We start from the raw sequence: 26,295 nt of genomic DNA, 5'->3' as shown, positions 1-26,295 counted from the left end.
CGGGCACTGCACAGAGCTCAAGAACTAGTTGTTAATGAGTTAAGGCAACGCTATTGGATTCTGCAACTGCGACCAACTGTACGCGCAGTCGCAGCTCATTGTCTACTGTGCAGATATCGTCGCGCCATGCCGCAGCCGCAGCGCATGGGTGACCTGCCAGCTGCCCGGCTGCAGCACAACCGTCGTCCGTTTTCGTTCACCGGAATTGACTTTTTTGGCCCAATGGAGGTCACAGTAGGTCGTGGTAGGCAAAAACGCTACGGCATGTTATTTACGTGTCTTACAGTTCGAGCCGTTCACGTTGAAATAACGGAAAGTCTTACCACTGATTCGACTATAATGGGTTTAAGACGTATGATAGCACGCAGAGGTACCCCTACCGTGATATACTGCGATAACGGAACAAATCTTAAAGGCGCCGACTTAGAACTGAAGCGCAGTATCGCTGAACTAGACAGCGATGCGCTGCGCAATGATGGACTCGTGAGAGGAATCGAGTGGAAATTCATTCCTCCAGGCGCCCCAGAGATGGGAGGAGCGTGGGAGCGCATGGTGCGCACTGTAAAATCATCACTGCGAGCTGTACTCAAGGAACGCGCACCACGCCCAGAGACGCTCTCCACATTGATGGCTGAGGTTGAAGCCCTGGTCAACAGTCGTCCGATCACGTACGTATCGACGGACCCTAATTATCCGGAAACTCTGACGCCCAATCATTTTTTGATTGGCACGTCATCAAATGGACCAGCTTTTGGTAAGTACGACAACGAGGATCTCCAGCTGAAACGTCAGTGGCGGATAGCACAACGTCTAACCGATATGTTCTGGGCACGTTGGCTTAAAGAGTACTTGCCAACACTCCTTCCGCGACAGAAATGGACGCGCGAGAGGCGTTCCTTACAGGTAGGAGATTATGTAATTTTAGTCGAACCTAACTTAGATCGTGGATCATGGCGGCACGGAATAGTGAGTGCGACACACGCCGGTACTGACGGACGTACTCGCGTGGTCGATGTCCGCACGCGCACCGGTATTTTACGCCGTCCCGTCACACGCGTCGCCTTACTTGCACCAGAGATGGCTCGTGATGACTAGTCATCACTAAGGGGGTGGGATTGTAGGCGACGCATATATTTTATGTGAACTGTATTTTAGGTTTATTATTTTTTATTGATTTTGGTTAACTTTGGTACTTGTAATGCCATCTAGTGTAAACCATTCTAATTAAAGCTACATAAAAACAATGGACGGTAGCGAGCCCAAGTCATGCGCTGCACCTATATGTAACGTAAGGTAGAAGTACATTTCCAAAATTCACACCCGCCGCGTTGACTCCTCGCTCGTACCACAGTTTTGGCCTTGTATTTTGCGTATTTACGTCTTTTATTTAACCTGTCACCTACAAACTCTTTAATTTTTTTGAACATAAGAAGAAATTGTGGTGACTATACGCCGCCGTTCGTATGGTAATCCATCTGTGGAATATAAAATATTACACAAATTAAAAGGAGTGCTATGTAATTCACTTGACAGTTGCACCCATAGTAGAAAAAGTAAGAGCGAATCGCCTAGCGTGGTACGGGCATGTGATGCGAAGGGATGAAAGTCATGTGATGAGAAAGGTATTACGAATGAATGTGGAGGGAAGTAACGGGAGAGGAAAACCGAGGAAAAGGTGAATGGACTGTGTGAGAGATGATATGAAACGAAAGCAAGTGAATGATGAGATGAAGGGCGAGAGAGAGGTATAAAAGAAAATGACATGCTGCGCCGACCCTAAATTAATGGGATAAGGGCAAGCGAATGATGATGAACATTGAAATGTTAACGATTCGAAACCTAACTTTTATAAATTTATAATACAGTTTTCACTGCTGACAGCTCTGCACACTGTGGACAGACCATCCCACTTTCCATTTCCTGGCTGCATTACAATAAGCTTTTTATATCGATACTTATTCAATGAAAACAATGTGCCTCCCGTATAGGATCGAGAATGTTATCTTCATAAAATATGCCTTTACCTATTGGTATTTCGATATCGCGTGGCAAAAGATTTGGGCATGCGTGTGCCGTGTGGAGGGTTGCATACCTACATTTCACGTACGATTGCAGTTTGAGAGCATTTGGTTTTAAATTGGCCGATTTAGTAGGTATTTATTATAAATCTACGAGTTTTAAGAGTAGGTAAGTTTACTCCTCAGCACCTCGATGATTTTTAGGGTTCCGTTCCGTACCTCAAAAAGAAATAAACGGAACCGTTATAGGATCACTCGTGCGTCTGTCTATCATCCCCCCCCCCCCCGTTCATCTCCGAAATGACTGGGCCTAAAATTTTGAAAAAAATACACCAAATACTTCTTTACTTATAGATGACAGCAAAACCTATTACTTATTATTATTAATTTTCGATCCGACCTCTACGAGTTTTTAAAGACATTTCATGCACGTTCCTCATGAAAAAATACATTGTTAAAAATTGGGTCATGTACGGAACCCTTGGAACGCGAGTCCGACTCGCACTTGACCGGTTTTTTATGAAATATGTAAGCATGTATTCCTAATCCCCCTCCCTCCTCCTAATCGGCGCCCGACATCGCTTGCGTAGAATGATGAATTGATGATTTATGTAATATTTAAAACACTATCCTATCAGGCCAATTCGAGTTTTAGTTAGTTATTCGATCTGTCAAGTGACGGTTTTGGTTGACGAAACTTTTTGCATTTGTTATTTATCCCAAACCCTGTATGAAGTAATTTCCACTTAAAGCGCGTTAAAAGTGATTTAAAGCGCTCCGCGTTAGACAACAGATTATCTTGAGCATCGTAATTTACTTATCGCGATGCTATCCGCCCCCATTTTCTCTCCTACGACTTGATAAGATGAAATTACTGATATTATTGAAGGAGAACCACCTACGAGCGGCCATCGTTAGGAAACACATGGTTGCTTTCAACATCGAGCATTATAGGTACTAAAAATGAGACCTTTTCTTTTTCTGCTAAACCCATTAAGCTATTTACCTACTATTGCGTATAGAACCGGCACAGAGAACCAGTATTTTGCGCCATGAGTCGTTTACAGCTGACAAGAAACTATGAAAGCAGAGCGTGAATTTCGCGACCTAAACGCGTAAGCGCCATAAATTGCACGGCGCTTACGACGTTTTAGCCGCGTGGTACAGGTTCCGACAATTTTATTGTTTGGCATGGCTTCTCTATAGTATTTAATATCTCAATGGCTAAACACATAACAACCGTAAGTTACATTTGAAAATCAGTTTAGATTTATAATTAGAAGACAGTCACGGTAAACAATTATTAATTCAATTTAGGGAACAAATGAAATACATTTTTTTTTTCCGCCCCTGGAGGATCCAACCTCCACGACTTTTACTTTAGTAAGTATATGACGTCTATTTGTGTTTATAATTGAATGAGTTTTTTTATGTCACTAACACTTATGTTGCTTGTATAAAAGTTTACATGAATTCGTCCAAAGCATCGGTATTATTGATGCCATTTTAATAGCCTTAAAGACCCCTGCTGTGTTTAAACTTTGAGTGTTTGACCTTAGTTCCATATTGATTTGCGTTAATTCATTAACCCTATAATTGCATCTCGCTCATGCTCGCCGTAAGCAAACTGCACCTAAAATTTGAATGCCGCTCCTGGAATCCGTTAACCCGTTAATCCGTTAACCTTATCTAAATGACCATATGCCACTCTTAGATATATAGTAGTGTACCCTATGATGGGCGTGGAACCAGTAATGGGACAAAAAACCACAAATCCTGTAAAATAAGTGTCTAAATGTAGTTTATAAACACTGCCTGTATATTATCATAAATAAGAGTCCTAGAGCTGTTTCAGTTTGAATTTTTATTAAATTTGGTTGTTTTTTAAGAAATTGGCGTCAACCCAAAAGTTGTCGTGTCACTGAAAAAAAATACCACTACGAATTCTTAACAACTTCGCTAAGAGAGGTGAGTTAATTTATTAAATTTTAATTAATTAATACTTGATGAAAACTAGAATGTGTTTTGTTAATTGCATTTACCATGAGATAAGGTATACAACATACTATGTTGTGACTCCACAGATGTAAAAAAAATAGTGGTATTTGGCCCAATCCCATTATAGGAGCTGTAAAACTGCATACCTCCTATAATGGGACAATTTACATAATGATGCTTGCCATGCCATCATTTCATGTTTAAACAATAAAATGTAGTTACGAAATATGTCAACCAGGAGGTATGCTCGGACTTCGGATAAATTAATATCGTTTTTCCAAACTTTCATTTAACTTGCCCTGTTAGTTAGTGTGGGTCAAATCTTGGTAGCCGAGTTTGATCCACTTTCCGATTTCCGATTGAGTTGAAATTTTGTATTCGTAATTAAATATGCAAATCGGATGATAATGCAATATTATGATAACATGGACCAGATCTGATGACCTATTTCAATATTTTATACTGATAGAGCAGTGTCCATTACTGGGGGGCCCATTACTGGAGCTTTGGTGTCCATGACTGGAGAAAAATAACATAGTTTTAATTTGTTAAGTATGTGGAAACTCATTGCAGTATCTTTGATACAACACGCCTAAAACATGAAAGACGGATAGGACTTTCATCTTTCAATACGCTAAGCGGTAGACCATTCACATGTATTAGGGAAATATCACAAATACTCCAAATTCCCTCTTAAATGTCCCATGACTGGTGCTGTTACTATATTTCATTTTAACATGAGTCTGATTGAGCTGTTTTCCTTGATATACCTACAAGTATTTTATTTATAAAAATTAAGTTAGTTGCTTGCAAGAATCTGTGACTGTGTGTCGCCGCGAGGACAGGCGAGACGTCAGGACAGCGACGTATTGTTCACCCGCGTTATTTAGCGCGATTGAAATTTCAACCAAACCGCCGCCTAATGCCGGTGCTTATGTGTGAACCTTGCAATATCATGTGCTTTAGCTCAAGGAAAATGACGCGCCACGGACATGTGAATACTTCCTTGCATAAATAGCTATTTATAAAAATTATCTCAATAACCACGTTTTGTGTCCTTGGCTAATTCCAAATTTTATACATTTTTAACACTTTTCTTTGAATTTTTTGCTTTTTGAAAGTAATTGTATTTAAGTAATAAATAGTACATTATTGTCTACGCAAGGAATGTGCCAGTTTGTAGGTGGAGCGGAGTGTTAAGTTGTTAACATCTTTGGCTGAATAAGAATTAAGACTACTTTTTATAAAAGCGTTTGGATTTATTAAAAAGATTGAACTTCTACAAATATTTAATGGAATTTGTATGCAACATTGCAGTCGAGAAAATCAGTACTGCAATGTTGTTAATATTTTTAATTTTTGTCCATAGACTATGCACTCGGCTTCCTAATTTTAAACTGGCAAATTAAACCTTTCTGTCCATTTTTAAGATAAGTTATTGTTATATTTTAAATATGTATATATAGTTAATCGAAGTTATTACCTATTTCATTAATGCAGACCAGATTTAAACTGTACTCCAACCCGAGAAGTCCCTGTCCAGAATGAAAAATGTAATGACGTATAATTAATTACTTATTCCATACCTGTTTGATTCTCACACTTCACCGCATAGCACAACGTTAAGTAACTTCTTATACACCTTGGTGGAGGCATACCAACGCCATGTTCAATTCATCGGTAATATGCAGGAAATCCCGTATCTCCATTTGAAACTTGAAAACATCCTTACTCATCCCACAATTTCTACTAAAAACATAAAACGTATGGACATGTGAGTTTTTAAGTGGGGCCAGGAATCGAACCTGGGCTCGTTACTCGGGTCTAATGAACCGCCACTTCATTAGCGCCGCAAAAACGCCGCCTCCCGCGCAGCTCTATGCATCTTGTATGAGACACCCAGCAGGAAAGGCGCTATTCTGCAACAGATTGGTGCTTCCATTCGTTTTGTGTTGTTTTCAGTGTCTATATCTGTGATGTCGTAGAGACTATCCGTGCAGCTCCCAGGTGGAGGGATAGATTTGAGTGCGGATTCTTTGTGCCTATGTTTATTGACATTGGTAAGTTTTTAAGGCCGTTTACTAAAAACGTTACCAAAATATCTGCTGGCACAGTGTACAGTTACATATTTCAAACAATTTCTATATTAAGCTTAATAAGGCCTTTGTTGTGATACTTGTGATAATTAGACGACGATATATCATATGTATGTGGATATGTATACTCGTACATAAATACATATATTACATTGACAGCATTAGCAACCATAATAGCCCTTAGCGTCATAATGGAATGATCAGCTAACTTGTATACATGTTTCAACTAATCATGTGTGTTCGCTAGCTAAAGCTAACAACATAGAACTCTTCTCACCAACCTCGCAGAATAACCCTCTGGTAAGCCAGTTAGCGCGACGATGTATTGCGTATTGTGCGCTACAAATTGATTGGCGCATCACAGACACCGCCGCCTGTTCCTGTCACTTCGTCACTCCATGCGAGTAAACTATACCCAACTTACAAATTACAATCGTTCAACAACAAATCAAACCTTACTGTAACCTTTTAGAGTCCACACGAGCTGAATCAAGCGGCAAATTCAAATTGGTGAAATGTGAATTCTGGATCAAGAGGACTCATTGAACTTTAAGTTCTAAACATCAGGTTTAAAGTTCTGATCGGGTTGAAAAAGATAATGAAATTAATGTGGGTGTAAAAATATGTCAAGCGACACACAGAAGTGTCAATTGTAAGGGATTTCTACTGATCGGCGTATAATTTTATCGAGAGAACCGCGATATTTGATTTTGACCGAATGAAAAAGGTAACACTTATTTATTTAGGTATCTAAATTTGGTCATACCTGTATATCACAAAAATAGATTGATAACTATTTTTACTCTTTTTTAGGGTTCCGTACTCAAAGGGTAAAACGGGACCCTATTACTAAGACTTCGCTGTCCGTCCGTCCGTCCATCTGTCACCAGGCTGTATCTCACGAACCGTGATAGCTAGACAGTTGAAATTTTCACAGATGATGTATTTCTGTTGCCGCTATAACAACAAATACTAAAAACAGAATAAAATAAAGATTTAAATGGGGCTCCCATACAACAAACGTGATTTTTGACCAAAGTTAAGCAACGTCGGGAGGGGTCAGTACTTGGATGGGTGACCGTTTTTTTTTTGCTTTTTTTTGTTTTTTTTTTTTCATTATGGTACGGAACCCTTCGTGCGCGAGTCCTACTCGCACTTGCCCGGTTTTTAGAAACATTAAGTAAGTACGATAGAACTTCGATAGCGCGCATCTCAAAAGAAACGCCAAAAATGTGTTAATGAGTTTTCGCCTTAAGCCTGTTTTCGGCTTTGCAGAGAATTTGAAATCGAGGTTCGAGCTATCAAGGTTCAAGTACAAGGCTTTGAAATAACACAGTAGAAAAACACAATCTTTAGAAATCTATGTTTCCCAGTTAAGTAATAAACGTTGAAAAACGCCAAACAACATTGTGACCCCGCGCCTCCGTAAGATCAAGCTACGGAATTATGGAACCGTATTTAAAACTACTACAACGCTAAGTAAGGCCGATATGCTCTTGTTCACAACAAGAGCTTCTCTCCGATTGTATCGTATACATTACGCCACGGAAATGTTGACTAGTGAATTAATAGTAAATACACATATGTTATTTGCATAAATTAATACAATAATACTAAATATAATTGTGTATATAGTAATATGTACATATATTTTGCTAATAATAGTAAAATGTAACATACCTTTTACCTAATATTAAATATATAGATGATGTGTTATGTTATGTAATATAGTTGTAAATATGAAATACTGTAATTGACATGTAAAACTATGTTTTATAAAGGAATAAATGAAATGAAATGAAAAAATTAAGCATACCTACTTAATAACAAAGGACTAAAAATCCTATATTCAATAGTAACCAATGGATGATCGCATGGAGAACGCAGACCACCAGGGCCGGCACGGTAGCCCGGGGTCGCGGGTTCGATCCTCGCATAAATATTGTATCTACAACAATTCAGAACATTTTTGTCCGAGCATGTCTTTGAATTTATTGAACCTCTGCTACCATTGTTTATTGAATATATGATCTTTTTGCGCACTTCATTACGAAGAATGTATTATTTGTTCAAGAAATATCATGGAGGAAATGCAAAATAAATGTTCTTTCGGTATTGGTTCTTAAACCTAGTAAAATGTTACGTTACTTAGTTTAGTAATAAACATTTTGTATATCAACTGCTTGTCTGGAGGAGGTTATTACCTAAACTTTAGGTTTAGGTCCTAAAGGTTGGGAATGTAGCTCCTCATAACCGAACCTACTTGACCATAATTTCAATTTCTCAACCAAATAACCTTTAATTATTAATCAATTCGCAACGTCTTATAAATCACAATAGCAAAGGATATACATTAGTAATAATAATTTATGATGCTGCAGCCAGCCTACCCTCCGGCTATCTGTGCGATACGCACCTAATCTAATCTATCTTATGTTATGTTATCTAACACTAGAACACTTCGGAGTGCATAATAAATATGCTTGAAGTTATGGGGTGCATTTTGATAGCACGGTTTTTAGATTTAAAGGTGCATGTGAAGAGAGATTTAGATTGCTAATTATCTTTTTACATTTGATTCCCGCCGATTACTTGCGGCACTTTTATTCTATGAAAAATGCAACGAATCACACAACGTTCTAATTTAATAAGTGATTTCGTTGAGTAGATACATTACACATATTGAATATACAATTCGATTTTCTAACGTGCGATCTACCTACTTACCATTACAAGTACATACCTACGTTTAAATTTCATCTTTAAAGTGACATTCCATTTCCAACTGCAGCTGCAATACTGTTCATTTTCTATGGCAATTGACAATGACAGCGACGCGTTTCCATAGTAAAATGAACAGTATTGCAGCTGCAGTTGGAAATGGAATGTCACTCTTAGCTTTTCATAAGATAAACGTACTAGTGCTCGACATGCTAACGCCCAATAGAATAGATGACACCTTGCTGTCACCTCTTTTGACAACGACTTGAGTTTCAAGATGACATGTACTGGGACCGCGTCGAGCACCAGTACGTTCACCTTATTCACGTAGTAACAGTTATAAAAAGTTTTCTCGTTTTTACTGTGGGCTCTTTTCCTTGTACCTACAAATAAAACGGATATGATCGAGTTACATAATTAAAACAGAAGCAATCATGAATATGGAATTATTAGTTACGATGTCTATGATACAAGGTTTAATACCTACTTTATTCAAATACCGTGGGAAATATCCGGAATCTAATGTGGATTAGACACAAATTAATAGCTGGTGCCACCTTACTACTGTAAAGGCCAGCGCAAACCGGCGGAGCGCAGCGCACATCACTGAGGAGGATTTACGCCGCGCAGCGCACACCGGCGAGGTAAAATCCCCCGCGATACCGCGAGCGCCCGCAAGCCCGAACGCTGGCGGCCGGCGCACCAGGGAGCACTTCGGCGCAGGCCGGGGGATGCCGCGGCGTGCCGCCGCGTGTACTCTTTCACAAGGGATTAGTGACTAGTGTGCACGAGTTCTCCCCCGTCGTCCCGGCACTACTCCGGCGCACTCAGGAGGCCTCGGCGCATGCCGGGGGATGCCGCGGCATGTCCCGGCCTACCGCCGCGGTATCCCCTAACGTGCTCCTCGATGCCGCGGAGTAACAATCAACCGTGATGCTCCGAGGTCGGTCTCAGAGCATTTAAATTTATACTTGAAGGTAAATGAAACAGGGAAGAAAATACATTGATAATTTTAAAGTGATCTGCGCTGCGCTCCGCCGGTTTACGCAGGCCTTAAAAGTAACATTACCATTTTGTTTTATTTTCTTGCATTTACTGCTATGAGCTTACAACGTTCCTTAGGTAGCTTTAAAAGTCAGATTAGAGGGCAATAAATTAGCACAATTGGTTGTGTTAAATAACGTGTTATAATTATCACTAGCACCTTAGATGAACTGTACACTTTATAAATGATTAGTGGTCTCGTTGTTAATTATAGCTTAACCTGAGGGCCTACCGCGAACCACGTTCGAAGTGTTGCCTCCCCGTCACACTTACGTACGAATTTACAAGTACGGCAGAGAGCAACACGTTGAACGTGGTTCGCGGTTCCCTCTGTACATATTATAATAACAAATCCTCAGTTGCCCGTGAATGTCCTTGGCCGGTTCTAGCGGCAGGTGAGTTATCTCGAATTAATTACAGCGATACCAATCACCGATACATGTGTTGTAAGAACAACGTTTTCCTGATAACCATTAAGTTAAAGATCTTAACTGAGATCTTAAGAGTTGAGAGTCTATTAAGATCTTTTATAATACCCTATATTCTTGGTTAGGATGATTTTTCACTAAACGATTTTGTATTAATTGATTTTTACGTGTTTTATTGCTTTTAAAATCATTTTCCGAAAAAGGTTAGGTGTGCTTAATTTTACTTTCATAGAATTTTGAGTGTTAAACTAACTCGTAGAAAACCCGTAAAACCGAGGACTAGATTGGTTCGTACACTTAATATTTAAATGTGTAATTAGCATTTTGTTATTGTAACTTATAATACCTACGACTTCTACGAGGCAAATTTTCAAGTTAAAACTATTAAACGAGCTTCGTCATGATTCGGATTAATTGCAGGATACCTACAATGCAGGGCGATCATTGATTAAAATCACAATAAGGTAACCTGCTTCTAGGAATGATCTTCGTCTCATAGAATAAATCCCCGTGAAACAACAACTCCGATGCACTGTCGTCATAAGAAAACTTTATATGCGTTAAGGAGGAAAACCGATGATGTATTTTTAATTTCTTGAGACGCTATTGTGTGCAAATGTAATGTGAGGTCATAATTATCCGCGTCTGTCGACAACTGCCGGTAAAATCAGGAATTGTTTTCTCATTGGCTATTAATTTGTACCTAGGTACTCACTCTTGTTGAATTAGTTTAAGATATATATCTACCTACATTTTAACAACTACCATGCAATAACAGCTAGTTCACAGAAAAAGAGATCAATTAAGTATATTATTAATTCATTCAAAGTAAATTATGTTATCTTATCAAGGTGGCAAATGTTGATGCGACCAATTTACTATATTCATGTAAGTACATATGTTATAAAAAGCGGCCAAGTGCGAGTCGGAACCGCCCATGAAGGGTTCCGTAGCAACAAGTAACATAATAAAATTGCGGTTTACGATTAAATAAACATACACACACACACACACATATTACAAAATAACACACGCACACAGACACACACACAGACATATTAAAAAAAACTACTTACTAGATCTCGTTCAAACCAATTATCGGTGGAAGTTCGAATGCAATTTTTAAAAGTGAAATAGAACTAAAAAATCAACTCGTGGCATTCGATATGTCTTTAAAAACAACTTTAAAGTTTCTAAAAAAATGTTTTATGACTAAGGGAATATGTACTATTGAAAATAATCTTTTCTAAAGTAGAAAAAAATTGTGTCCTTTCTAACTTTTGTATCGGACGTACAAAAATTTTGATTACAGACAATATAGCTAAATAAATACTTTCCTCCTTATTCCAAAATATGGGAGACCGAGGTGAGTTGTGACAGAGGGGAGTTGTGACATCGTCGATTTTTTGGAATCTATTAACTAAAAACTAGGTCGCAATAGTGTGCGTTTGTTAGCTCGTAACTTTAACTAACAAACGCGCGCTAATAGCAACCTAGTTTTTAGTTAATAGATTCCAAAAAAAAAATCGACGATGTCACAACTCTCCTCTGTCACAACTCACCTCGGTCTCCCCTACTTATCTTTGTATTAAAAAAAACGTAAATACCTACCGTGAATGTACGCCCATTTTGCTTGTATGGCTTTTCCATATCGTATGAACCCTCTATTTTGCGTTGCCCAACACGCATTTACCCGTTTATTTCTTTTATTTATCATATCATATCTATTGTTAGCCATTTCGCGGCTGCTAAACTAAATTCCAAAGCCAATACAGCTGGGTGCAAACGCGAACAAATGAAAAATTGTATCAGAAACTAAGAAAATAAAATTGAACCGCAGAGATCGCCCAGATTGAAACGTCCCTCAATAAATTTACCACGTGCCTTTAGAGCCTTTCAAAGCATAAAAACACCGCCCGCAGTCATAAATTATAAGAACATAAACACCCAATAAGTATTGAGCCTCGAGCGCTTGCAAAAAAAGGGACGATAAGTTTTACTTTTCATATAAAATGTGGGTTCCGCTAGTAAATATTTTCTAGGATGGCATTCTAGTGAAATGGTGACAAGGATTTTCTTTGAAAATTTCGTCTTTATATATATTTGACTTTTACGGCAAATAAGAAGTGATTACCTATGCAAAGTTAGTATCTATTCATTAAGTAATTCATTTTATCTACACACATATCATAAACTGTCTATGATGCCTTCAAAATTCGTAAATAATGGCCCACATTACGATAAACTGTTTTGTTGCAGCAAATTTTTTATCTGTGAAAATGTGGTAATAGCTTCATTACTATATCAAAATCGATTTGGTAATGCATTTCAAATTTCGAACATCTCTGAAAAAAAAAAGCAATTTGATTTGACCCCCATTCTAATATCAGTTGAGATGACGTTATAAGTAAAATATAATTTGTTTTGTTGTTTTTAAAGGAACTATAACAAAAGTTTCGTGTAAAATGTGCGATAAAGATATTTCGGAAACGCCATATCATATCCGCGAGTTCCGCCAGAGAGCAAAGTCGGCTGTAATATGAAGTTAGTGAATATATCATAGAAAGTTTATAATATGTGTGTAGATAAAGCAGTGTATGTAACTGTACATAATTAGGCATTAAAACACTCGTGTGATACTATTATGAAACTCATTTCATTCGTTTCATAAACCCACACTCGTATTTTAATGCCTTTCATTATGTAGCAGTCACATAAACTACTATTATATATCAGCGGTTCTTTTCGCAGGTAACTTGTTTCACATATTACTAATATTTACTTTACATGCAATTTAAGATTTTTTTTTTAGTTTTTTAATTAATAAACATAATCATAGTCACATTAGAAGCAAATATGTAATTTAAATAGCACTGGAACCCCAACACTCGGCCACTTAAACCATGTAATGGCTAACAAAAGAACACCATAAATTTAACCTTAAAGAGGTGTTATAATTAATGTACGGTGCGTAAAAGGATGAACGTAAGAGCTCGGTTAATTTCTTATCCCTTTGTGCGGTCAAAATGTCATAATTTGTATGAAATAAACACAAATAATTACACACTTAAACATCTGTAGGCGATTCGCATCTTAAAATTATCTTGTAACATAAAATTTCGATTAAATTACTAGAAGGTATTTTTCATAGGAATCTCAAAAATGAGAGCAGTGTCTATAAGAGTGAGAGGGATGAGAGAAGGAGAGAACAAATCAGAGAAGAGATACTTTGGTAAAACTTCGAATATGTGGAGCTTATGGAAAACGAACGGTGGATTCAAATTATACAGGGTGATTCATGAGACGTGAGCAGGACTGATCCTGCACACTCAGTAACTGATAATTGATCGATCACCGTGGTATTCAGGTGAAACAACCACACTTTTTCCAATTTTTTAACTTTTTGGCGAGGGCAAATTTAATTCTCTACAATCATGGTCACCCCACAAGACCTAATTAATAAACATAAAACCTCTTTAACCGTAATGACAGCATTATGATTACAAAGAAATAAACTGTCAAATTTGAGTGAGATACGAGTTTTCAAAAGTAACCAGACCGTGATGACATTCAATTTGACACAGAATATCGGTAGTTTAGTATTCTAATTGTAGGGTGACCATGCATGTCGTAAATAAATTAATAACTTTTTTTTTCAACACGACTAGAAAATTAACGTTAACCTCACTAATACTAATACGAAACAGTTGCTTATAATTTACGAAATGCGCAGTGTTAGTCCTGCTCACGTCTCCTGAATCACCCTGTATACAGCCTGGCCGCTTATGTAAAGCTTGTTTATATTATGTGTCTAATAATAGCATTAATGTATGTGTATACATATTAATTTAATTGTTGTTTATAAGACTAAAACAAGCAAACGCTTGTATTTTTCCGAAATTAAATATAGTATTAAAATGTTTTGAGAATAGTAAGTGTTGTAGAAGTAACTGACTGTAAAAATTGTGCTATTATATTGTTGTGCCGTAGACTCAATTGAAAGTGCAAAGATCTAGTTAAAATTATAGTCCAACTAACAATAACAATAGTTTTGTCAGGCAACAAGCCTTGACTGGCACCATCTTTCAAAAGGAACACAACAAGAAACTCGGTACGAGTGGCTAAACCATAAAATTGTGTGTCGCACAACATCTTAGTTAGCCAATGATTTATAGAACCGTGACTTTTGCAAGCTACTATCTGGCTCGGATGTGGTACTGAAATAATATCTTTGCGCTAACGTCCATAGTTTAAATTCCAACAAAAGCAAATAAATAGTTTAAATTCTATGGGATTTTGTTATATTTTCTCTCGGAATATGCTCAGTGGAAAAAAGTAAAGTCTGCGCAAAATTGCTAGAACGCGAGTCATCGTAATTCTCAGTTGGCGGACGTGTTGCTTAGTTACTCGTAATGTTTAATGGCTGATTCCTCTGTTTGAAATAGAGTTCTCACTGTTGAACATATTATTTGAAGGCACTTTAATTATTGTAAATATATATTATTTATAATTTAAAAAACAAACATATAATAAAAAATATCACGCTTCTGGTTAGTTTAGTTGGATAAGAGCGAGCAATAAAAAAAAATGTAGTATCTTTCGTAAACATAATTATCTGCGTGATAAAAATAAGAAAATATAATAAAATAATAAATAATTGTACCTTACCTCAAGACTTTAGAACGTATTTTAACCATAGGACTTTTAGAAACCCAAGTATATCAAACTGCTTAATAGTAACAGTAATACCTGGATAAGACTTATCTCCCAACACACCTTAGCATTAAGTTATTTCGCACAGATACCAAACTGCTGAGTCCATTAATTGAACTATGTTCAAGTTTACGAGGTGGCCGGTATATTAACAATTTATTAACGTGTTTACATTATGTACAACTAAAGCGATGTTTCATTCGACATTGCACTGATATGTAGACCATGTACTGGTACTTATTTTATTTTGTGCCGTTACTATCAAATTTAGCTAATCATGAATTTCTAGAATTGGCTTATTAATTAGAAAACTCAATCCCCCTAATCAGGGGACGATCGATACTCTCTTAAGTGGGCAATCTACAGTCGACGCCAAAAAATTATTTGCACCTTCGTAACAAAATGACAAATGTAAACATATATTTGACGACGATTCTACATATTGAGAACAATTGTATCTCGTACGTAACTGCGAATACCTATAGAGTTTCTGCCCAATTCAAAATGATAAGTGACAAGGGGTCTATTATTTTCAATTCTTAGCAGATACAATCGCTTAGATATCCTGATGTTAAACTAACAGCAACGCGAGTAGGTACTAGAAGGCAACAGTAACTACCTTTTATCGCTTCCAACTTACTTGGATACTGCAAGTCCTGCATTTTGATAGGCTTGTTAATTTTATGGTGCAAGTTTTAGAGTCTAAAAGTTGTACTATAAAATATATGGGGTATAGAAATATTGACCAACCTACCGTTACGATATTGATTTTATTGATTATGTTTGTGCTTACTTAATAGGCAAAGTTAATTTCGTAATCACCTAAATGAAGTATAAGTGTGCTAATTTATAAATGATAACAACACCTAGAGGTACATGCTACATATGGTGGTAAATATGTACCTACATTACAATAAAACAGTTTTACATACCTAGTTAGAAACAGACGCAAAAACGCCTGACGATGATGCTCGAATTGAGCTCGAAACAAGTAATGTTCTTATCATATTTACCTAAACTAAGCCAGCTAATAAGCTCAATGCGTGTGCCATGGGTATTTCTTTCATATTCTTTGTTAATTTTATAAGAAAAAATAGTGTACTTAAATTGGGAAAGTTTACACCGTAGATTAATTAAAAAAAATAGTCATCATTATTGAAACATTTATTCCCGAGAATACCACTGCGATAGCTCCTTTCTACAGGAATCTATCAGCCAAGTTAATTGTGATAAATATTATAATATGTTTGACATTGTTCAATTATTTCTAAAGCATTACATATAGCAACAAAGTATTCCGATAACCAAGCTATTGTCTTGAGCCATTATCCTAAATTCCCATAGACCGTAACGGCTCTATCGTACTCTGCCCGCAGCTACCTCTAAATTAGGTTGACACTAAAATCAGTTGATTAACAACACCCAGGTGTAAATCTTAATTGCTAGCTGTCCACACATAAATTCCAAACATCCTACGTATAGTTTAACGTAAGATTCTTGGGACCTTGTTACATTGTAACAACTCCAAGCAATTACTGGACATTGTCATTATGTCGCGGTTACCGCCCCGCTTTAGATTGAACGATATATCTTGTGTTTTATCGACATTTGCTTCCACAAGCAGTTCAGATAATATCAACGTGATTTGAAATTGATTAGAGATTCTTAATTCACATTGACAAATTAGAGTTGAAGCAATCGTACCAACAGTGAGCCAGATCGATGAAAATTATTGAACCACTTTATAGTATAATTATGAAGTATCCATTAGCATACGAGCATGCGCACTTATCCATTGCACCAGCTGTATAGCTCGATTCTCGATATAGTACCCAAACCCATAACCCTACTTTCTGGAGAAGTCACAGTCGAGTAAATGTTGATATTGGGGTAGATCATGTATAAATGTAGAGACAAAAGTAGAATTTATATTTCTACTACTTTCCTATTAAGAGTCCCAGACAGGGGACATCCCCTGAAAGGGATTAAGCGCTAAATCTGGATTCAGCAAGTATTTTCTCTAAGGACATGTTTTTTTTTGGCAAAAGAGACGAAGACTTTTTTGTGTAGAATTTAATCGGCTTTAATGTTTAATAGAGAACTTAGATTCCGAGTAAAATGCAAATTTAGTACAGATTTTGTAAGATGGCGGCAGTTCCTCGAGGTCCCCAAAAGTCAAATAATGTGGACTTGATAAAGACACCTTTAATTAATATACAAACTAATTTTCAGAACTGTTCTAGAAATTACAACCATATCAGAAATCACATATTTGTAACACTAAATGCGGTCAAAAGCTTGCAATATGTCAACAGAATGTCGCTCTAGAACGAATTTGATTGTATAATGACTTTACGGGTTTAATGATAGCGGCCATGCCACAATAATTGCCTGTGGCCACTCAAGTAAATTAAGATCAACAAATTAAATTTCAGACACGGTTGACCGAACTGGATCCAAGACACAGTTTGAGTAATAAATAGTCACTGCAGGTATGTTGACAACACTGGGCGTTTATTATCACTTACATAAGATAGATATTGAAAGCATTAATTTACAAAGTTTTCAAGTTAACCTTATTGACATTAACTAATTAGTAGCTAAGCCAGGATATAGGATTATCATTCGCATGACACCAGCCCCCGGCGCAGAAAAAAGTCTGTTATAACTTTATCTTGTCTCATCTGTTGATGTTAATTTTCGTTCATAATTTTAAAACTGAAACAGGACTTAATCTTATCTATTTTTAGGGTTTCGTACCCAAAATAAAGGGACCCCATTACTAAGACTCCACTGTCCGTTAGTCCGTCTATTAGTCTGTCTATCACCAGGCTGTATATAGACAGTTTAAATGTTCACAGATGATGAACCCTCGGTGGGCGAATCCGACTCGCACTTGTCCAGTTTTTTTTTCAAGAGTGCACGCTTTTAGATATGCTACTAGTACTTCATTGAATTTAGTCAGGTGAAACAAACTTTTTTTCCATTTGTGTGCGGCATACCTACATTGTATACTGTATAGGCACATTCAATAATATTTTTAAATTGCCAATATGTGGTCATATTATTATGATAATCGTGTGTGAATGATGCCAAAGATAAGATTGAGTTTCTATGTACAGCTTTCACGCATACATGTGTAATCGGTTAGCAAATCATTCCTGTTAGCTTAGACCAGGTATTGTACGAAAGTGCCAGGTTATCTCCATCGGCGTGTTAGCAATTAACACGTACAGCGAGGAGGTGTGAGCTTACTGTAAAATATGGCGGTTTGAGCTATTTCGTAACCCGCTTAATAAGCTTCCTGGGTTACGCAAGGTAGAGGTTTAGATTAGTTAAACGGAATAATAATTATTTTAAATTTCATATTTACTGGGTGTAGCAATCACTTACCGTATATATATTCTATCCTCTCTATTCTATAAAAATTGATAAAAATAGTTCATTTATTTAATTACTGTTAAATAATTAAAAATCATGTAACGCGAAGCGATGCGTGTCGTTGTTGAGTTTTATGTGATCAGAATCGTGTTATGATCTGGACACCCGATGGGATATGACACTAGGTCGCCCGATCCCTAGGTATTATTGCGCGAGATTAGCGTGTTAGATTGGAACAACACATTGGATTAGATCTCAGCCATTGTGTTTCTAGCCCAATCTGATGCTGCCATTTACATGGTGGACGTCGCGTCACATTTCAGTAGCCTTTAAAGACTTTTACTATTTATGTACCACTTTTTTGTGTTTCCGAAGTAGATTCACATTCGGGCCCATAACAGGCGTAATCCGTAATTGCTGAGGTCGCCATCATCAAAATCGACGAGGAGGACTATATATACTCCTACTTTTTTAACCGACTTCCAAATCTAAAAGGAGGAGGTTATCAATTCGGTTGTATGTTTTTTTTTATTTTTTTTTATGTTTGTTACTCCATATCTCCGTCATTACTAGGCCCATTTTGAAAATTTTTTTTTGATTGTATGTATATGCATACAGATTGGTCCCGTTTTTGTCAAAATCCAGTTCTGATGATGGGATCCATGAGGAATCGAGGGAACTCCTCAAATCTTAAAGGTATACATATAGTGATTTTTATGTTTTTATCAACAAATCAAGCAGATACATTCAAAAAAGTGACATTTGATGAAGTGGAACTGCTGATGATGATCAGAACGGAACTCTTCATCAACGACGCATAGTACACGTTTGGCGATTTATCCTCTTCGTTATGTTTGTTAAGCAAGTTAAGTCTTTAAGCCGTATTTTTGTCAAACTCGAGTTCTGATGATGGGATCCATGAGGAATCGAGGGAACTCCTCAAATTTTAAAGGCATGCGTATAGAGATTTTTGTATTTACATCAGAAAATCAAGCATTTTCATTAAAAACTGTCGTATTTGATGAAGTGGAACTGCTGATGATGATCAGAACAGAACTCTTCAACGACGCATAGTTCACGTTTGGCGATTTTTCCTCTTCGTTATGTTTATTAAGCAAGTTAAGTTTTTAAGGCACATTTTTGTCAAGCTCGAGTTCTGATGATGGGATCCATAAGGAATTGAGGGAACTCCTCAAATATTAAAGGCATGCGTATAGAGATTTTTGTATTTACATCAGAAAATCAAGCATTTTCCTTAAAAACTGTGGCATTTGATGAAGTGAAACTACTCATGATGATCAGAACAGAACTCTTCAACGACGCATAGTACACGTTTGGTGATTTCGAATTTCGATTTTGACTTGGACTGGGACCCGGACTCGTACCCGGATCCGGTTCGGACCCGGACCTGGACTCGGACTCGGACTCGGACCCGGACTCGGACCCGGACTCGGACCCGGACTCGGACTCGGACCCGGACCCGGACTTGGACCGGAACTCGGACCCGGACTCGGACTCAGAGACCCGCACCTTGACCCGGAAAACCACTATGATACCTAAACTAAATAAACCGCTATGATTACCTACCATAAAATGTAGGTATAAAGTATGATGATTCCAAACCCCTCCCGCTCAAACCCCCGTACACCGCACCGCATGCGCCGTTAAGTGGGTTAGGTTAGGTTTGAACTGCGATCCCCACAGAACCGAACAAAAGTGGGTTAGGTTTGGGTAGAACTGCGAGCCTTACAGAAACGAAATGCTAGGTACTAGAAAAGTGGGTTTGATTAGGTTCGAACTGTGATCCTCACAGAACCGAACTGCTATCAGAGAAGTCATATCGGAAACGAAATGCTAGTAGAAAGTACTGGTTTTACCTCCTTTTCTACATAGTGCACCATCTACCATAATCTTTCACCGGGCCCCATGGTAGTCGGTTTTTTTTCTTAAAAATTATTCTATTAATTAACAATATGTGACTTTCATTCTCGAAAATGAGGCTTTTCTGGTAAGATATCATGAAAATCAAAATAAAAAACAAAGTAGGTTAAAATGAATAGATACCTCGGTTTGTCCAAGTAAATTGCATAAAAACCCAACACAGTAATGGCCCCATCTGGGACAAATAAAATAAATTCAGTGCTTACAGTAACGGCCCTATTAGCTCTAAGTGCCCCTGTCCCCGCGCGGCACGTCACACGTTATAGGTAGCGCTCAACGGCGCTACCTCATACAATGATTCAAATGAAACCAGTTAAAATAATTCAGTTTCAACCATAACGGACTTACTAACCCATCGTATTTAATAAATAAATAAATATTTTATTGGTCCAATAATAATACATTTTATATGTAAAATTACAATGGAAATTTAGACGAAAATTGTAACCATGTAACAACAGGCTGCCGGCTTTGCATCGCTAAAAAGCGATCTCTTTCCGGACAATCTTTGGGATAATCGGCGTTACGTAAATATTTGTCTGGATTTTATTTGGCTGATTGGACAAGATCGATTTGTGCAAAGGAAGGGCAATGATTTCGAATTATTGGCTGTTCAATCATTATTTTTATTTGTATAAGTTTCGATAGTTCGATTTTTGCTTTTTCCAAGTATTGGTTCCTTTTAATAATACCATTAGTTCATATATTTTATTTGTTGTCATTTTGTGCATCTCATCCTCCAGACTAAACAAAATCACTGCTAAAAAAAGTTGTATGGAATACTGGCTTTGCTATAAGTATACGTAAAGGCTTTAAGTAGCGTAGAGATACAATAAAATTTAACTGCTCAAACAACACTTTGTGGCCCAATGTCTATGGTTATAGTACGGGACTATGACTGTAGCTAAAATATAAGTTTTAGGTCACTTTCCTATGAATTAAATTTTAGGTAGTTGGTCGTGTTTCCATAATGACGGCGATTTTGACACGGATAAACAAATCATATAGAATAATGTTAATGTATGTTCTGCATAAGTTTTCACACTGGTTTGGAAAGTCAGACAACAGTCGCTTTTATAAAAACTAGTACCTGTACCAAATTTTGGGATTGGGTTGCCCAATATGCTAGGAAGATGATGATGATGCAGAAAACAAATCATCCTAATCTGAACAATCACGATAATATGATATTGGAATGTAATCCATCTTATTCTAGTACGTGGTACGTGCGAGTAGCGTATGAACAACATTTCAGTGGCGTCCTCCCGCCATGCGACCTAAACTAGCTGAATTTGTATTCATGAAGTTTTGTGACATAATAATAATATATCCATGATACCTACATGTGATGTAATGTATCCAGCAGTGGCGGCGCGTCCATAAAAGCCGATTCCCTTGCTGTTTTTGGACGTTTGAGCAGATTTGTAAAGGAAATTTGTACCTAAGCTAAATTAGCCCCGGCTCGCCTATGGTTATGTTCTTATGTTTGACGCGCCGCCACTGGTATCCAGAAATCTGTGAAATTCTATTCGGAGTGCATTCATCTCTAGAAATTCGCGATATTATCAAATAACATTTCTTAAATCACCGAACAGCGTAATAAAACTTCTTACATGGTGCCTGACCATAACTTTATTAATTATAATAATACTAAGTAGCTACAAGATACCTATTTGCCATATCCACAAAAGCCTAGCTTCTCGCTAAACAATATAAAATGCATTAAAATACAATCGCATTACAATAATAGTTGGAATTGTTCCTTGTCGGTGGATCCCGCGATGATTGGGCCGGTTACTTTACTGGTAAGAGTGGTAAGGCTAGTCATCCACCAGCAAATGCAATAATAACGATGAAATTTATTCCGTGTCAAGACGCTTCAAGACTGGAGTAGTTAGTTTGTGGAATTTCAGTTTAGATAGTTATAATACTTATAATACAGGGTGATTCATGAGACGTGAGCAGGACTAATCCTACACACTCAGTAACTGATAATTGATCGATCACCGTAATATTTAGGTGAAACAACCACACTTTTTCCTATTTTTTAGCTTTTTGGTGAGGGCAAATTTAATTCTCTACAATCTTGATCACCCTACAAAACCTAATTAATAAACATAAAACCTCGTTTACCGTAATTACAGCAGTTTGCTTACGAAGAAAATAAACTGTCAAACTTGGTGAGATACGAGTTTTCAAAAGTAACTAGACCGTGATGACATTCAATTTGACACAGAATATCGGTAGTTTGGTATTCTAATTTTAGGGTGGCCATGCATGTCGTAAATAAATTAATAACTTTTTTTTCAACACGACTACAAAATTAACGTTAACCTCACTAATACTGATACGAAACAGTTGCTTATAATTTACGAAATGCGCAGTGTTAGTCCTGCTCACGTCTCCTGAATCACCCTGTATACATAAGTACCTTACTTATAAGGATTTGGTTGATTACATCAACAATTATTTTCACTAATTTAATTTAATTTTGTAATTTGCATATTTTCAACATATAAAATAAACTACGAGTATATAATTTATGCGGGATAGACTCACTCAAATATAGGCCAATTCTAATAAAAATAAATATGTTATTGTTTTGATCTTATTTTGATACGACCTTGCCCATCGTCGTAAGGCATCTCAAACTCACCAAAGGATGATGCCTGTGAGCGAGACACCTAATGTTTTTTTTAAAAATTAAATGCCAGCAGTGGACAACCAGCTTAACGCAAATCGCTCGCGTCTCGTAACATACTTGTTTCTACGATACGATATGGAACAATTTACTTAGATCATGCATTGTTGCCAAGATTGAAAGTGAAGCTTCCTATAAGTATTAAGCACGTCTCGTATTACTTACATTCCACAGACAAATAGAAATATTATATATTTTATCGTGGTTGTCAAGTTAAGATGGTATTAGAAACACAATTTTTACATGCTTGATTATTTTGTGTTTATCAAAAATAAACATACCAACGCAGTCAATTTTATAATTTGTAAAAAGGTATATATTTTAGTCAATACCAGCCTAGTATTTTTTAGGACTAAGGTCTACATATTTTTCCATAGCTCCAATGTAGCAAAACTTCAACAACAATAGTTTCTATTACGTTGGAGCATAGTATCCACTGTCTAGGGCCTTTGCCGGATGCCTATTCTGCCCTCCTAAAGCAGTCCACTGACGAGCCTTCCAAATGGATGCCGTTACAATGGATTCATCCAAATGGACGGCATCCTAATATTAAACATTGTACGTTTTTGACATTCACGGACCGATTTTGGATTGCAGCCTCGCTATTTGGACTGTTGGAAGGCTCGTCAGTGGCCACCTTAAGCCGAAAAACAAATGATTGAAATGGAATTTTCAGATAAAGAATGTAAAGTACATGGTATAATATTATACTCCGCCTGGTACTCTCTTCCCGTCTTTTCGTGGTCACGTGACTGACACAAGCCTACGTCATCATGCGACAGCGCTATATGATAATATGCGATTGCGCTATATATAGCGGCCATGTTATTATAACGTAGGCTTTTATCACTCTGGGAAGAGAAGACTATGTTTTATTAGACTATGGTAAGGTATATGTTAGTATTACATTTTTATTTGAGATACCGCTAATTGGCTTAGCAAGGCTTCGTTTTCATGGGAAATATCAAGAAACGTACACACAAGCATGCGACACAATAGCCATCGACGTGTGTTGCCTAGGCCCCGGCCACAAAGGGGCCCTATTACGTAGCCCGTGGGTACTAGCAAATTGCGATTATTACGTCGTAGGGTAACGAGGTGTTCGCGACTTTCCCTGTAATCGGCCTTTGTACGGGCCACGCTGTGTTTATCTCTATTAATACTTAATGGCCCGTTGGGACTTGGGATAGCAAAAACTTTAACGTAAATATGAGGATCAGGTAAATACCTACGACGGCACAGTCAACGCGCATCACATTCTACATAGAGTTAGACCAAGAAAAGTATGCGGCGATTTCGATAGCCCACGCAGTGCAAGTGTTATTTATACGTCATAATTTCATAAAAGTTTGACATTTAAAATGACACTTGCACTGCGTGGGCTATCAAAATCGCTGCAGACTTTTCTTGGTGTAACTCTACGTGAAGCCGATTTTATTTTATTTAAGCAATATCCAAATCATGTTTAGTTTAGAGCCTATAAAAAAATTACTAAAGCGAATATCTCTGGTTTTTATAAAATGGGAAATTGTATGCATCGTTGGATTATAAGGATGTTTAATTGAATTTAACATTGTAAATAATACACGAACACTTAAATAAGTAATTATGAATATAGTTATGCACCTACCTATATGTAAATTATATTAAGAAGTGGTTATTAACACCTATTTAAGTACTACCTAGTTTTGTCTAGAAGATCCACTTACTGGCACCCACGGCAATATATATATCGTTTTATTTTTTTACTCCTACTTGACCTTCAAGCCTGTTGTGCCGACATTACCTTTCAACAGCTGAGCATTAATGCTCGAGCTAATATCACAACGGGGTCGTGGGGTCAAAAAAATGTATTCTTAGTAAACAGTTCTGAGAACTTGAAAATAAATAGCGATATGTGCTCTTCAAACACCTGACAGTCCCATTACCGCGTACTGTCAGCGCACAGCGGGCTTGCTAGGTTAAACTTGGACAAAATTAAAACACGCCGACACACAAAACTACGAAATTCAAGTAACGAAATCAAAAAAAACATGTACCTAACTACGAAATATAGTCACATAAACAGTTAGTCTATAAAGTTCTTAACTACTGATGTATGTTAAATATCACTGACGCCAATTAAAAATAACCTTAACTAAAACGTGTATTTTAGGTACACCATAAATGTTTATGTACAAATTTATTCTTAATATGTAACTTTATCTATGAAAAGGCACCTTATTGTCGATGGCGCTTACGCCATTATAAACGATAATCCGATATAAATACAATGCCGCGCGACGCTGTGCGGCGTAAGCGCAATCCCTTTGGTCCCTTTTCATAGATAATGCCACATATCTCCATAGAACAGCCCCCTGTACTTTAAAAATAACGTTTTGTTCAATTCTCATTTAGCTTACCATAGTCCTCGCAAAATAATCATTAACTTTTCCTAGAGATGCAATTCGATGCATACGAAAATTTCACTACCCAAGAAAGCATTTTGTCCAGTTCGCACTCCACGACACGCACTGTGCGGCTCACCCACCGGACAACAGCGCGCTCGCCTGACACGCAATTAAATAATGCTCCGAGTGTTCACACTAAATTCAATATCTCCCAGCGACTTATCCTAGAGCCTCATGATCCTGATACAATTACCACTGGTTTATACTAGTTAATCGAGTACGTACCTATGACTAAAAATGTTGTTATTGTTTGTGAAGTTCGATCGATTTTTAATTTAGAATTAATTCATGATATTTTATTTTAACTTTGTATACCTTCTTGCCAAAATATTTCAATTTAATCTAATGACAGTAAATAACTTTCTCATGATACAGTCATATTTGGTCAGTGTATTACGACTTTTTAGGTTTTAAACAGTCGTATAGAAAGTGACATCTGAAAAAAATAGGTACTTACTTAAGAGTCTTAAGACCAAGTAAGTTGTGAGCATTTTATGCTCGTACATTCCGATCATCGAGCAAATTTATGACTTGGCAAGTAAAGTGTCATTCTATGGAACTTGCTAACTATGTAATCAAAAGTCACTATTAAATTCATCATTCAGAGACAATTTCAATATGGCGGTTTGTTTACATAGTTAGCAAGTTCGTGTTACCAAATTGATAATCAAAACCCAAGTTTCCTTCGAGTACCCTTAGTATGCGTCTACAATCGTAGCATAGTTGCCTGTAACCCAACACGCTTTGTTTTCCCAGACAGTTCCCACCGAGAAACTAATTGACTGTCCGAACAACAAAATATTG

At 37.2% G+C, this 26,295-nt stretch overlaps 1 long non-coding RNA gene across 1 annotated transcript in view; it reads right to left on the bottom strand.

Annotated features, from left to right (window-relative positions):
- The window catches only part of LOC134667803 (uncharacterized), a 433,239-nt gene that overhangs the window by 283,844 nt on the left and 123,100 nt on the right, over window positions 1-26,295 (bottom strand). The window lies entirely within an intron of this gene.

The sequence above is a fragment of the Cydia fagiglandana genome, chromosome 1 (assembly GCF_963556715.1).
Source record: "Cydia fagiglandana chromosome 1, ilCydFagi1.1, whole genome shotgun sequence".
In the NCBI taxonomy this organism is placed as follows: domain Eukaryota; kingdom Metazoa; phylum Arthropoda; class Insecta; order Lepidoptera; family Tortricidae; genus Cydia; species Cydia fagiglandana.
This window is presented reverse-complemented; position numbering and strand designations above follow the sequence as displayed.